The following is a 15,970-nucleotide window of genomic DNA, read 5'->3' on the forward strand; positions in this document are numbered from 1 at the left end:
GTTAGGGTTAGGGTTAGGGTTAGGGTCAGGGTTAGGGTCAGGATTAGGGTTAAGTATGGTTTTGTTAAGGATTAGGGTCAGGGTTAGGGTCAGGATTAGGGTTAAGTATGGTTTTGTTAAGGGTTAGGGTCAGGGTTAGGGTTAGGGTTAGGGTCAGGGTTAGGGTCAGGATTAGGGTTAGGGTTAGGGTTAGGGTTAGGGTCAGGGTTAGGGTTAAGTATGGTTTTGTTAAGGGTTAGGGTCAGGGTTAGGGTTAGGGTTAGGGTCAGGGTTAGGGTTAGGGTTAGGGTTAGGGTCAGGGTTAGGGTTAGGGTTAGGGTCAGGGTTAGGGTTAGGGTTAGGGTTAGTTAGGGTTTAGGGTTTGGGTTAGGGTTAAGTATGATTTGGTTAAGGGTTAGGGTCAGGGTTAGGGTTAGGGTTAGGGTCAGGGTTAGGGTTAGGGTTAGGGTCAGGGTTAGGGTTAGTAAAGTCATGGTTTGGGTAGTGTGAGGGGCCACCTAAAAATGTTGGAAAAAAACGCAAACGCGGTAAAAACGCGCTAAAAACGCATACAAACGCATAAAAACGCTGCGTTTTTTTCATGCATGCTCATAAAAATGCTTGAAAAAAACGCAGCAGTTGTATGCTTATGTATGCGTTTTTTCAATGCGTTTTTTTGCGGGAAAAACGCGCTGCAAAAAAAAGCAAGTGTGAAACTAGCCTTAAAACCGCCGCGGAAACGCGAAAAAAACGCCACGTGTGAACTCAGCCTAAGTGGTCATCTGTGGGAGAAGAGCTCGTACAGTGATGTACAGCGGCCGGGTCCGATTGGTGGTGGGACAAAGCTGCCAGGGCCCGTCTTGGCAGAGGGTCGTGAAGAGATGAGATCTCAAGACGTTGAGGAGCTGAGAACTGAAGAAGACAGTCACCCGATCGGGTCAACTGTAGTGAGGGAAGTGTCTGTGGTAACGCCAGAGCCTTCTGTCCTGGAAGAGAGCAAGGCCACAACCTTCGAGTTTGTGATTGATGTAGCAGAAGACATGCAAGAAGCCTGTGCTGAGGAAGGTGTGCATGAGGCTTTCAAAGAGGCGGTCAAAGCGTGTAAGGTGCACTGGGCGCCTGAGACTCGGCAGTTGGTGATAATATCAGCCAGGGAAGACACAGCAAAGTGGGTAGCTGTCCTGAAAAACATGCATCTGCAATGTCTTCACGCCAAACAGTTGGTCAGGCGGAGTAATATGAAAGCTGCTCAACACATAGAGTTAGCAAGGGAGGCTATGGATCGGCTGCGTTTGCGGAAAAATGTAGTTCCGGTACCCAAAAGTTTGATTGGGAGAATCATTGGAAGATTCGGGAAGGTAATGCAAGACCTTGTGAATATCTCCGGTGTAGTAAGGGTGAGGATCCCTGCTGATGATGAAGACCAGGTATCCAAAGAAGAGGGTAGGATTCCCTTCATGGTGGTTGGCTCCGTGGAAAGCCTGAGAAATTTTCGGATGCTCTTGGAGTATCGACTGGGGTACCTGCAAGAGATTGAGCAGTTGAGGCTGGACCGTCAGCGAATCAATAAAGAGGTATGGAATACCAGGTGGCGGCCGCCTTCAACCCAAGAAGTAAGGACCAGAAGGGTTCCGCCAAGTAGTAACATGGCAGGTGGCCGAAGAAGGTCAGCAAGTGGCAGGTCGACGGGCTGTACGCGGCTGAGAGACCTGAGTTCCTGTGAGACGCTGAATGGGTCAGACTCAGGCCAGACAGTAGGCTCGATTAAGACTTATGACCGCACCAACCGTGAGAGACGGTCAGTGAGAGAAAGGAGTGTGGTGACTAAACAGTGTCTGATGACGCAGACAGACTGTGACTGGAGGGCCAAAGATCAGGAACGATATTCTGACCGCTGGGGGTGGGGGAGGCCTAACGTAGAGATGAGGCCGGATGACAGATGGAGATGGTTCTCTCGACCTGTGGGGCAAGGTGTAGTGAGTGCCCGGTCTCGAGATCCTGGGGTTATGTTGTGTGTGCAACCCCACAAGTTTGAACAGAGGGGGAGGTATGTGGTGTACTGTCCACTAGGGGGCGCTGTGTGGATGTCCCAGGACGAGAGTATAAGCATGTCCAGTGTCCTGATAGGTGTAGGATACTGAATGACCATTATGTATCCCAAGGTGGGTGGCCTTGAGATGGAGACATATGTGTGTGTGGATCAGCAGTGATACTGCTGAGGTGCTGTTTCAATGTGTCAGGGATCAGTTACCTACAAATCCACCCAGGGGTGTGGTTAAGAAAGCTATTGTAAAATGTGTATGAGTGGTTCAAGGACCTGTGATGAGGTCATAGCCATGTGACCCAGTGGGCGTGGCTACCGACCATATAAGGTGGCCAGGGTAGGTCACATGGGGTGAATGCAGGGACCTGGTGGGTCCGTTTTGGAAGGCCCCGTCTGGGAGAGATGGGGGCTGTCTTCGTGATAGCAAGAAATGCTGTGTTGAATGGCTGCATGTGCCTGATGACTCCCTGGATGGAATGGACGTCTGCAGCATGATGAAGGAACCATGAGGAAACCCTGACATGGGTGAGATAACTGAGGCTGAAGAGCTTCTGTATGCATAACCTGTGTAACCACAGGGATTACAGAGCTGAACTCTGTCATGGACGCTATGGTGATGTTATGAAGTTTATGTTGCTGCTGTGGGTTTATGATGCTAAATAAACTGCATGGACTATGATTGTTTATGGAAAACCTGTGCCGGATATGGTTTTGTGGCTGCTAAGCGAGTATCCCCTACTTGAATAATAGCGCTACCTTACAATATACATGTGTCTCAATGACATGTATATATATATATATATATATATATATGTATTTTATGTGTATATAGCTATTCTTTCGTTTCTTTATTAAACATGTCAGTGTGATTTTACTGTATTGCGCAATGAATTGCCGGCTTTTGTTAAAGGACACGTATTTCTTGCAAGTCACACGTCTGGTCTGTGTGTAATCCGTATTTTTTGTGCCCCCATAAACTTGCATTGGTGTATTTTTGGAGGAATACGCTGACATATGGCCGAAAAATAAATGGCTGATGGGAGCTGCCCAAAAGAGAATCATTGGTCCGTGTGCAATGCGTGGTTTGTACGCCTCTCACTCATCAGTATTTCACTTGTGTGACCCCGGCCTTAAACTCATCTAAGAAATATACTCCAATTTGGGAGGTGAGTACATTTATATTGTAATTTAGTTATGTAGGTTTAACTTGATGTACCTAAATCTTTATTCAACCTGTCAACACCTGTTAACGGCAACCAGTTAAAGATTTTCTATCTCTAGATTTTTATAAACATCAACACCATTTGCTGTGAGAAAAGCATCTATCCCATTTTTAAATACTGTTAAAATGTCTGCTATCTATTCATCTTGTAGTAGGGTATTTGACAGTCTGACTGCTCTAACTGTAAATAACACTTTCATATTTAACTGCAGTAATAGAAATTACTCCATGCATAATAAATGTCCCTTAGTGCTTTGAAAGGTCTTTGGAAGAAAATAATTATGTGCCAATCCCTTGTATTGACCATGCATATATTTACACATAAATGAAATCATCTGTAAGGTGACCTTTTTATAAGTTAAACAAGCCCAACCTTTATATTATCCAATGATATGAGAGGCATTCTATCCCATGCAATAATCTAGTTTCTTGCCTTTTAACTTACGGTAAGTTTACAAAATACTTTTGAAAATGTGGAGTATAAAACTGGATCATATATTCTAGATGTGGTCTTAGAAGCGATTTATTGAAGGGTGATAATTAGTGATGAGCGAGCGTTCTAGGGTAAGATGTTATCCGAGCATGCTCAAGCTCTAATAGAGTATCTTGGGTATGCTCGAATACTATGTTCGAGTCACTGTGGCCACATGTCTCGAGGCTGTTTGACAATTGCAGGGAATGCTTAACAAACATGCAATCCCTGCATGTATTGCAGCTGTCAGTCAGTCACAAGACATACAGCCATGGTGACTCAAACATAGTAATCGAGCACGCTGAAGATTCTCTATTAGAACTCAAGCATGCTTGGATAACACCTTATCGGAGCACGCTCACTTATCACTGGTAGCGATGAGCGAGCATGCTCTGTAATGCTCGGTGCTCGCCCGAGCATCACAGTGCTTGCGATGCTCGGTGAGCACCGAGCATTTACGGGTTTGTTTGGCGGGAGTTTGGGTCAACGCCCTGCATGTTTTGGCAGTCAAATTGCAGGGTTTGTCTGCCACGCAATTTAATGCCGCAGCCATTTTGGTTGTGGCATTACAGTGATTGACTGGCAGCACAGTGTCATCACTTCTATATCAGACCTGACGCCGCCTTGCTCGGCACAATCCGCTCCGGACTCAGGCAGTGTGGGGAGAGTTTCTGCTGAGATAGGGAGAGATTTGTGATTTTATTAATCAGTGCTAGGTAGACAGGCAGTGTATATGGCTATATATATCAGTGCAAGGAATGCAGGCAGTGTATGTGGGTATATAGATATCAGCCCTAGGTAGGCTGGCATTATATGTGGCTATATATATATATATATATATCAAAGCAGAAAAGTCCAGCAAACGGAAACTTCAGGTGGTATAATAAAATCCAAGAATTTCTATTGCAGATAATTTAAAAAATCCAGAGTTCAGTAACAAGATGCAGACATAATGCTGAACAGACTACGCGTTTCAGCAGTAACAACTGCCGCCTTCTTCACGGTCTCCAACTGCTTCTGGAATACCCCAACGTTCTTAAGTAGAAAAAACATTTCTTAACCTCATAATCAAGAAGTAGTAACAGATGTGGATAACATCCTTCAATGTTAACTCTATAGCTTCCGGAAACAAGTAGAGAAAAAAAGCATCAGTGTGAACAGTACCTGCGCTAACAAAGTTATCTGACCAGGATAATGAAATAATTAAAAACATACATTATTACATTAATACAACAGTGTTATATAATGAAAACATTATGACTGAAATATAATAGCACTACTTGGAAAAGCATAATATCAGAAATTATTTATAATGTATTGCTAGATCCATTCCATTATTGAATCCATGCGGTAACCTTGTATCTAACAGAAACATCCATTTGCTTTCTCTTGGAAGAATTTTTTTGTGATAACTCCCCCCCCCCTTTTCTGTTTTTTTAACCTGTTCAATGCCTAAAAAAGAAAAACCCTTGACATCACCCCCATGTATTTGTGAAAAATGTCAGGAAACTACAGAGGCTCCTGCTGGTGGCAAATTAACTGCATCAGAAAGATGTTTTCTGATCCTTTTTTAAAGTATTCATAGTGCAACCTACATACTGTTTGTTGCAAATTTCACAATTAATTAAATAAATAACATTGGCGGTACTACAATTAATATATGAAAGAATATCAAAAGTCTTATTATTGTGCATAGACATAAATGTTTTAGATTTTTTCGCATGCTTGCAACATTTGCACACATTAGCTCCACACCCATGGAAACCTTTGGTTTTTAACCAGCTGGTATCCTGTGAGTTAAGAGACAAGGGATCCCTGAAAAGGCTAGAAATTAAAGTGAACTAAGAGTGGGGGCACGTTTAGCAACAAACAAAATAGATTCACTATCTACCAGTGTTTTTAAGATTTTATCTTGACACAAAATGGGCAGATATTTCTTAATGATCGCAACAATATTATGATACTGGGGACTAAAAGATGTAGTAAAAGTAACTTTATTTGAACCATTACCAATATTATTGCATTTTGTCAAGAATCCATCTATAAAAAAGAAGCGGACTTAGCCTGCACCAGATTAAGTGAACGAGGTTATCCCAGTTATTATTTGGAAAGAGCAAAAAAACTGGTAGATAATATGGATAGAGCCCATTTGCTGTACTCTAAAAATAAAAGGACAAAATGCAATAAAAATTCTTGGATTTCATGATACCACCTGAAGTTTCCGCTTGCTTAACTTTTGTGCCTTGATTTCTACATTGTTGGACTTGTTCCCAGTCTTGGTCCGTGCAACACAGAGGATACAGGAATTTACCATCCAGAGCTCGGAGGTTAGCTGGTCTATGTGTTGTTTTGCTATATATATATATATATATATATATATATATATATATCAGTGCAAGGCAGCAGGCATTATATGTGGCATACTTAATTGCATACAGCAAGAGGGGCCATTCCATTACTGTCTGCTGCTGATTACAGATATTGACCGTATATACATAGCCCCAGGCATCAGTGGGTAGGAATAATTTGTTTTGCACCTTAATTCTGCTTTTTTTTATTTAAATGCAATCCAGAGCACACATTTGTTTTGTTTTTTTTCCTTTTGATTGTTGCCACTTTTGAAAACAGCCAGATCCTTTTCAAAGTACAGCATTAAAATACAGCTATTTTAAGCAGGGGTTTGGCCATCACACTAATCACATCTGAGTGCACATAAAATTCTGCCATTTTTGTGATAGTGTAAATTTTCTTTGGAGTGTCTTATACAAGTTCTTGACACCAGTTTGCGTAATAAAAAATATTTACCTACAGGCCAGATATTTTACACTGTGTTTTGTCCGCCACACGGATAGCCTATCATTGTGCTAAAATTTGTGGCATTTCAGGCCTCCATTGATTTTTTTTTTTGCTAAAAAAAAACCAGGCCAGATATTTTAAAGTGGGGTATCTGTATCATAGATATCACTGAACATTGCGCTCAAAATAGTGCCATTTCAGCCATCCATTTAATTTTTTTGTTGTGTCTTAGCCAACCTATTGACACAATTTTGCTGTTTTAAAAAAAAATACAGGCCAGATAATTACAAGTCTGGTATCTACGTCACACACATCGGCTATCTGTGGGGAAAAAATTGGGGCATTTTTTGGGCTCCATTGAACTGTTTTTGCTGTGTCTTAGTAACCTATTTAATCACACTCTTTTTCTGTTTTAAAAATAAATACAGATCATATAATTTCAAGTCTGATATCTGCATCACATACATCAGCTATCTGTGGGGAAAGAATTGGGGCATATTTTGGGCTCCATTGAACTGTTTTTGCTGTGTGTTAGCCTACTTATTCACGCTCTTTTGCTGTTTTATAAAAAATATAGGCCAGATAATTTCAAGTCTGGTATCTCCAACACACACCTCCCCTATCTGTGTGCTAAAAATAGGGGTATTTTTTGCGCTCCATTGAACTTTCTTGCTGTGTCTTAGCCTAGTAATTGACACTATTTTGCTGTTTTTTTTAAAAATACAGGGCAGATAATTTAAAGCGGTGGATCTCCATCACAGACCTCACCTATCTGTGGGCTAAAAATTGATGCATTTCTTGGGCTCAATTGGACTGTTGTTGCTGTGTCTTAGCCTAGTTATTCACACTATTTTGCTGTGTATAAAAATCCTGGCAAGATAATTAAAAGTGGGGGCTCTCAGTCACAGGTCTCACCTATCTGTGGGCTAAAAATTTTTGCATTTTTTGTGCTCAATTGAACTTTTTTTGCTGTGTGTTAACCTAGTAATTCACACTATTTTGCTGTTTTTAAAAAAATAAAGGCCAGATAATTTAAAGCGGGGGATCTCTGTCACAGGGCTCACCTATCTGTGGGCTAAAAATTGTGGCATTTTTTTGGCTAAATTGAACTGTTTTTGCTGTTTTTTAGTCTAGTTATGGACACAAGTTTGCTTACAAAAACACGGATCACATATAAGTTCGCTACAAAGTCCGTCATTTTTAGTGAGTGTGCAAAATATTGTAGTCCATGTAAAATGGGCAAGGCATGTGGTAAGGGATGGGGAAGTGGATTGTAATGGTGATGGTGCATGCAGAGGGTGAGGCTGAGAACATGGGCCAGCTGAAATTGGGCCACAACAAACACCCACATCTTCTCGCTCGACCTTCCTGTCACATTAGGAAGACTGCAGCATCACACCACTTTTGAACCAAGAGCAGTGTCAAAGGTTGTTGGGTGGATAGTACTTCCAGTCACGTCGACGCCACCACCACCACATGGTCAAGTCTCAGTAGCCGTGAGTCTGGACCACATATTCCTTACCCTGATCCTCCTTCCTCCTTCCTCCCATCATGCAAGGCACCCTGAGACAACTGATCCCACACTTGGGCACTCCAAAGAGCTGTTCACTTTTCCATTTAGAGATTTGGGCCTCTCTCCTGATGCACTTGAAGAAGGGCAAGAGGAGATTGCATGTAGCGATGCCCAAATATTTGAGCAGCCACGTTCACACGAAGGCAACGGTTGGATCGTGTCACAAGAAGTGGACGACGATGAGACACAATTGCCAGTAAGTCAGGAGGAGGACCAGAGTGCGGAAGTGAAAGGGGAGGTGGTGGATAATATAGTAACTGACCTAACCTGACTGGCAGGAGGACATGCAGAGCGAGGACAGCAGCTCACAGGGGGAGGGAGGCGTAGCACCCTTTCAGGCAGGAAGAAGCCGTGTGGAGGCCACAGACAGAAGACAGCCAACCGTTCCCCTTAACACCAACACGATGGAAGTTGCCAGTACAAGTGTTAGGTCTTCCTGAGTCCGGTTGTTTTTTAAAGAGTCTGCCGATAACCCCAAACAGGTCATTTGCACAACCTGCCATGCCTGCATCAGCAGGGGCAGCAAAACTACCACCCTGATCACCACCAGCATGATAAGGCACATGGCAACAAAGCACCCAACTTTGTGGGCCGAACCCCAGGGTCCAGGAATGCTGCATGTGGGTGACACCACTGCTTCTTCCGCTGTTGCGCATGGAAACAATCCCCTGTCCATGGTGCCTGCGAAGATGCCTCCTGCCCTGCACATGTCGATGCATACACTCAACTAGCACCATCATCAAGCACGTCCATGTCCCAGTTCAGCGTTCAGTTGAACATACCCCAGTCCTTGGAACGCAAGCCGAAATATGCTGCCAATGCCCCACAGGCCACCCTACTAAATTCACATATTTTTGCATGCTTGCGCTTGAAATGTTGCCTTTTAGGCTCATGGAGACAGAAGCTTTCGGCAACCTGATGGCGGCTGTCTCAAGGTACTTGGTCTCCAGCCGCCACTATTTCTCCCGGTGTGCCATCCCTGCATTACACAAACACATGTCCCACAACATTAGCTGTGCCCTCAACAATGCTGTTACTCGGAAAGTTCACCTAACCACAGACACGTGGAAAAAAGTGCTTGTGGGTAGGGATGGTACATCTCGCTGTCGGCACACTGGGTTGACATAATTGAAGCCAGGACCCAGTTGGACCTTGGGATGGAACATGTCCTCCTGACGCCGAGGATTGCGGGCCCTACGTCAATCAGGGTTGCCCCCACAGTCTACATTTCCTGCACTTTCTCCTCCTCCTCCTCTTCAGCTTCCATCTCTGAAATGACCACATCAGTCACAAGCTGGAAGCACTGCAGCACTGCCTCAGCAAGAGGCAACAGGCTGTGCTGAAGCTAATATGCTTAGGTGACAAACCGTATAATGCTGAAGAGTTGTGGACATCTCTGAAAGAGCATGCAGATCTGTGACTGGCACCGCTGAAACTACAGCCAGGCATGGTCGTGTGGCTGGAACCTGGTGGCAGCTATGAGGCGAGGCAGCTCTCATACGTACCACGCCTGGCCCATGTGCTTAACCTCGTGGTTCAGCGGTTTCTCAAAACCTACCCAGAGCTGCTAGATCTGCTTGTGAAAGTATGCCGCCAGTGTACCCATTTTAGAAAGTCAGCTACAGCTTCCACCGCCCTTACCGTGATTCAGCAGCGTTTGCAGCTTCCGGCTCACTGACTGTTGTTTGATGTCCCCACGCATTGGAGCTCTGCACTGCATATGTTGGAAAGGATTTGTGAACAGAAGAGGGCAGTTGTTGACTAACAGTATCAACAAGGCCGTTGGTATTCAGTTCAGACTCCATACATAAGACATTAGGAGTGGACATGGATTTCAGACATATGTACCATCCTCCAATACTTTGAGGAGTCCACCAAGATGGTGAGTGGCACCATAATTAGCATCACCATCCTGCTTCTCTGTATTCCGAAATGTTCTCTGCACACAATCAAAGAGGATGCATTGCAGGCGGAGCATGATGAGATGGATCAAGGAACCATACATGATGATTACACACAACAGAGCCTCATGTCATCCCAAAGTGGATTGGTTGAAAAAGAGGAAAAGGAGGAGGAAGAACTGAAGCTACTTTCATGCGCTATAGATGGTACTACAAGCTCAACTGTCATACTGTCTGTCCAGCGTTGGATGCCCTGAGTAGTGGCAGGAGGAGGAGGAGGAGAGCTTGGTCAGTCGTCCTCTTGGTGAGGACACAGAAGTCTTGCCTGTTAGCAGTCTGGCACACATGGCAGAATGGCCAGGGTTTTTTTCCCAAGGCTGTTTATGATGCCTGTAAAAAAAAAAAGGTTGCACAGTATGTTGATGTGTACCCCCCAGGGGGAAATGTTTGTCAGCCCATACACTGTATGGGCATTACAACCATAGGAGACCCACGCCTTTAAATTGAGAAAAGATTTTTAGTAGGCCATCCTCCACGTCTCTTCCGACACCACCACTAGATCACCAGGGTGAACGTGTTCCGTGATGCAACAGTCACATAATTGTTTTCAAAGGGGTGTTTTTATAGTGTCAGCAGTGTTCACCTATCATTTTTTGTGGACCCCCCTCCCAATGAGGAGTCCAATTAATAAAAATTATAGGGTTGTACAGAAAGAGCAAATAGATTGTCGAGGTATGGCACCCTGCCTACACTTAAGTTTTTTTTTATTACCAGCATTAAATACAAATTTTTAAATGCAGATGAAGTTAATAGAAAAAAAACAATCTGTATACTCCCAGCATTCCTCTTTACATATCTCAATATTTAGATCACTATTAGCGTGATCTATTTCCCTTCAGCATTTTGTATTCCGATCACAGATAGCACAACATGCTTCAGCCACAGGGCAATAAGTATTGCCTACGATTGAAGAGTTCTGGATGACATTTTCACAGTGTGAAACATTAATTAGACATAAAAACTTTACTGGCCTAGAACACAGTCGATGGACACTTAGTAATTCCCCCACATTTACTGGAATATGCAGGTCTTCATATCATTTGTAGGAATACAGAAGTTAAAAATACAAAACAACAAACATTATCTTTTAAGTAGAAACAGATTATTGAAGAAATTTAAACAAGTTATTCAACATGTAGCCTCCCTTGACATAACAGTCGAACCATAATCATGCTGTATCAGAATACTAGAGCAAGGGGAACACAAAAATTCTTGAAGCAATAATGCAACTGCCCCACATCGAAGGTGAACTGTACTACAATTCTAGTTACAGGATTGATTGGCAAATTTCTGATGCCGGACTCCTTCAAACATCAGCTACCTTCTGGTGATCAGCACTAAGCAAAACCCAAGAAGCAAAATGAAGGGTTTTTTTTAAGGAGTCTCTGGGCCCATTTTAAGGAGTCTCTGGGCCCAGTCTTCAATTTGTGGTGATCTCATCAGAGTTTAATCTTAAATGCAGTTGGTTGTATGACTGATGATGACTCTGAAGTTTTAAAGAGTGCTTTTAAGATAGTGTCAGGATCAACTTCAGCAGGAAGATTTGATGCAGCACTGGAGGAGGAGGTTGTGTTTCTTGTAGATTCACCTCCCTTCTTTGATGGGGTGTCACTTAATCTTTGAAGGAAGGGCTGGTCTGATGTTATCACATTACCATTCAAATAAAGATTGCATTTCATTGGTTGTCCATCTAGGTATCTGTTGTTGTTTTTTTTTGTAGGCACCAACTGCATATTCCTTTCTTACAAACACAACCTCTGCAACTCCAGAACGCAACATGTGGGCGCGATTTAAGGCACCGCATACACAGAAAAGCTACACGATATCTTCCTCTGTGACTCTTGGATGCAAATTATTAACGGTCATTTTTGTGCCTTCTAAAGGGCTAACGAAAGACTCTTTTGAAGTCGGCCCTACTGAAGAACTGTCCTGTTTTGTGACAAGTGTCCATGACATGTTGGTTAGAGCCTTTGTGTGCAATAAAGGTGGCAAAGTCTCTTGCTGAGTAGACATGGGAGCTGTGTATGTATCATTCTGTACCACTTTAGTAAGAAGTAAAGTTTGCCCAAGAGAAAATGAATTTTCAGACATTCCTGGCCTTTTTTGCACAATGTGGGCAGCTGTGATCTTCATCTTCTGGGTGGGGATGTGGGAAAGTTACAGATCGTCATCACTACCATCATTGTCCATATCATGTAAAGAGGAAATCTGTGATTTCCCAGGTTCGTGGTTAACTATGTTTATTCACATTCCTTTAACAGTGTTCTTTACACCAGAAGAAATAGTTTTCGGCTGTGAAATTTTGATGGTCTTGGTAATATTTATGGGTGAAGATGAATAACCTTGTGCCACAGGCGAGTTGATAGGTGCAGCAGGTGCTCTCCTCTTTAAACTTTGTTTTTCACGAGTCTCCATCAGTTTGGTTGGTTTTCCTCCAACACTGATCTGCTGCTTTCTAAAATTCAACATCTCACAAGCATCTTGCACTTTACCCTTTTTTACGGAAATGTGCGTCTTTGCCAAACAATTTCTCATGGGCATCTTTTATGCCGAGCTTCAGACGTGCATCTGTTACATCTATCTTCTGATGGGCATCAAACGCTTTCTGGTAATTAGCGGTGGGTAAATGACCTTATCATTGTAAGCTGGGATCTGAATCTCATACCTTCCATAGCCCCCTGTTATTAATCCTGTACATTCCCATTCCTGCCATCACCATGCCCCTTTGCCTGATCACTTCATCCAATAACACGTCCGCCATATTTCTGCTTCAAAAATGTACCTTTCCATCAGCAACTGTGTAGGAAACCACGCTATTGTTTTCAAGGGTTTTTATGATGCCTGTAAAAAAAAATGTTTAGACAGTATGTTGATGTAAACCCCCCGGGGGAAATGTATGTAAGCCCATACACTTACTGCATGAGCATTAAAGTATTGGAGACACACTTCATTAAATTAGGAAACGAGTTTTAAGAGGCCCTCCTCCACATCTGTTCAAAGGGGTATTGGGGCACATCCAAATTTGAAGCAGGCTTGCATTCAATGCATTGGCTAACATTATGGGAGTGGCAAATTAAGAAAAATGGGAACTTTGGTTTCATGTGGCCATCCAGTTCGTTGGTTCAAAGGGTTATTGGGGTGCATGTAACTTTGGGGCAGGGCAGGCCTTGCATTCAGTGCATAGGCAATAACATTATTGGAGACTCACTGTTTAATAATGGGAACAATAAAGCATAGCCAACTGATGGCTCTCTAAGAATAGTGAGGACAAACTGCTGTCCCTTTAAGAAGATTAAAGTCTGCCTGATGGCCCTCCTCCTTTAACAGTCCCTCCTACATAAATGAAACAGGATGTCTCTGTTAATGTGTCACACGCCACATGGCAAGCTAAGGTTGTAAAATGTTAAAATGACATTTCCCAGTGAATTTGGCTTGATTGAAAGCAATGCTAAAGGTGATAAACGCATCTTAAAGGTGATAAAATGCTACTTATGAGCATAGCCCAAGAGGTGGAGGAACATTTTTGCTTTGGGTTATTTATTTTGCCTTTCATGCAAATTAGTACCTTGGAAAGGGGGTTCCTTAACATATTTCCCAGGAAAATCAATTTTGGTTTCGTTTTTGTATGTTTTATTGTGCGGCTGGAAAAGTGGCGTAAGACTGACAACATTGTTCACAGATGTGACCTGGGAGTCAGAAATGCTTCCAGGAGTCTTCCCCATGATTTACTATGTTATTTGAGCACTGTTCCCATCGATTTACGATGTTTTTAGACCCTAAAAAGTCCGGGGGATGTGGTAAAAATGCTCAGTTTTCCCATAGACTTTGGGCTCGTTGCTCGGGTCAAGCACCCGAACATTCCAATTTGCTCGACCTGAGCAACGAGCACCCGAGCATTTTAATGCTCGCCCGTCACTAATCACAAGTGATAATACATTGATATTACAGGATTTTATCTCTCTTTAAACATCCTAAAATCTTATCTGCTTTTGCAGCTGCTGCTTGACATTGAGTGCTGCTGCTTAACATAAATGTAACCAGAAAACCCAAATCCTTCTCCGGTTCTGTAATTCCTAGTATGTTTCTATTTAATGTATTTGCAGCACGCTATTTCTCTATATTTTTAACAATAATTCCTTCATGACATATGACGTATATGTAAGGCTGGTTTCAGACTAGCGCATTTTACGTGCAGCGCACGGTGCCGCTAAGCCCCGCCCCCTGCCCACCCTGTCCAGTCATTTCCTCCTACTATCGCACATGGCTGCATGCGATCTGCACACCCTATCTTTAGCATAGGGTGCGCAGACCGCCCACTGGCCGTGCGCTAGTAGGATTTTTGCGTGCGCACTTTTGAAGGTACGCCGGTGTGCGCCGAACGCACCATGTTGCATTTTGGTGCGCTCGGTGCACCTTCAAAAGTGCGCAGCGCACACAAAAATCCTACTAGTGCATGGCCAGCGCACGGTCTGCGCACCCTATGCTAAAGATAGGGTGCGCAGATCGCATGCAGCCGTGTGCAATAGTAGGAAGAAATGACCGGATTGGGCGGGGCTTAGTGGCACCGTGCGCTGCATGTAAAATGCGCTAGTCTGAAACCAGCCTAAATGACATGTTTTGTCCCTGACTCAGCGTCATGTGCCTTTCACAGTCCCTGATGGATTGTATTTGTAGCTCCACCCCCGGCTGTTAACCAGTTAAATCAGAGATTGGCAGTGGGATTTAACAACTACCAGCTGGAAGATTGTCACACATTCCGCACATTGGTGCCCCTGTCACGTGATTGTGGGATGCCAATGGGTTGTCATAACAGCCAGGAGTCTACAAATGACCCCCTGCATGTCATTATGATACTCCTGTGATTACCGGCTTATGGGCAGAGTTCAAAGGAGATTGTGATTTCTGATATGCGAGCTGAAGGCTGCTATCAAAGCAACCTGGGCTTCCATAACATCTCAGCAGTGCCACAGGCTGATCGCCTCAATGCCACGCTGCGTTGATGCAGGAATTGATGCAAAAGCCCCAGCCAAGTATTGAGTGCATTTACTGAACATCCATTTCAGTAGGCAAGCATTTTGGATTTTAACCCCTTACTGTCATTGGATTTTAACCCCTTACGTTGTAGTACGTTCAATGGCAGTACGCCCACTTTGATGAGGGCTCCGGCTGTGAGCCTGCATCAAAGCAATGACATGTCAGCTGTTTTGAACAGCTGACATGTGCCCGCAATAGGCGTGAGTGGAATCGCGATCCACTCATGCCTATTAACTAGTTAATTGCTGCTGTCAAATACTGACAGCGGCATTTAACGCTTTAAAATTTTATGCTTTTATATAAAAGCAGAGTTAATAGCATTTTTCATTTGACAAAAACATTATAAACAAGGGTAAGGCATATATCAAGTGAGTAAAAAACTCCCTTCCTTAGCACAAGCCTCTCATTCAACTGATGTCGCCTCCAGGGAGTGGAATCCTCCCTTACCCCTGCTCTGATGATGGCACTCTCCCATGATGCAGCGCAGCAAGGAAAGTGAGCAGCAGTCTGCTGGTGGATGGTCTACTAGTCTGTGCATTGCTCAGGCATTGTGGCTGATGATGGATGTTCTCAGTGCTGCTGACATGTATGTGAAGGGGAAGCATAAGCAGTGCTGCTCCAGATGCAGAGCAAGATCACTGGACAACCATTGTGCTGGTGAGTCAGCAATAACCCAGCGATCCTGCTCTGCAGGTGCTTGGTGGATTAGTCATGGTGCAGTTCTGTGTCTGTGTAAGAGGAGGAAGCAGTTTATCTGATGCAGTGAGTAACCAGAGACAGAGAAGGGGTTAAATGTTTTTACTGAACAATCAATAACGCAATTATCCTCGCAGGTAGGCAATGAAGAAAAGGGTAACAAGAATATGCAAAATAAACAGTAAACTTATCA

General features: G+C 43.5%; 1 pseudogene; it reads right to left on the reverse strand.

Moving 5' to 3' along the window:
• Positions 1–11,486: 11,486 nt before the first annotated feature.
• Positions 11,487–12,808, reverse strand: LOC141096310 (polymerase delta-interacting protein 3 pseudogene; annotated as a pseudogene).
• Positions 12,809–15,970: the final 3,162 nt, after the last annotated feature.

This window comes from Dendrobates tinctorius, unplaced genomic scaffold (assembly GCF_039654945.1).
Source record: "Dendrobates tinctorius isolate UK_male_01 unplaced genomic scaffold, ASM3965494v1 ptg000073l, whole genome shotgun sequence".
In the NCBI taxonomy this organism is placed as follows: Eukaryota; Metazoa; Chordata; class Amphibia; order Anura; family Dendrobatidae; genus Dendrobates; species Dendrobates tinctorius.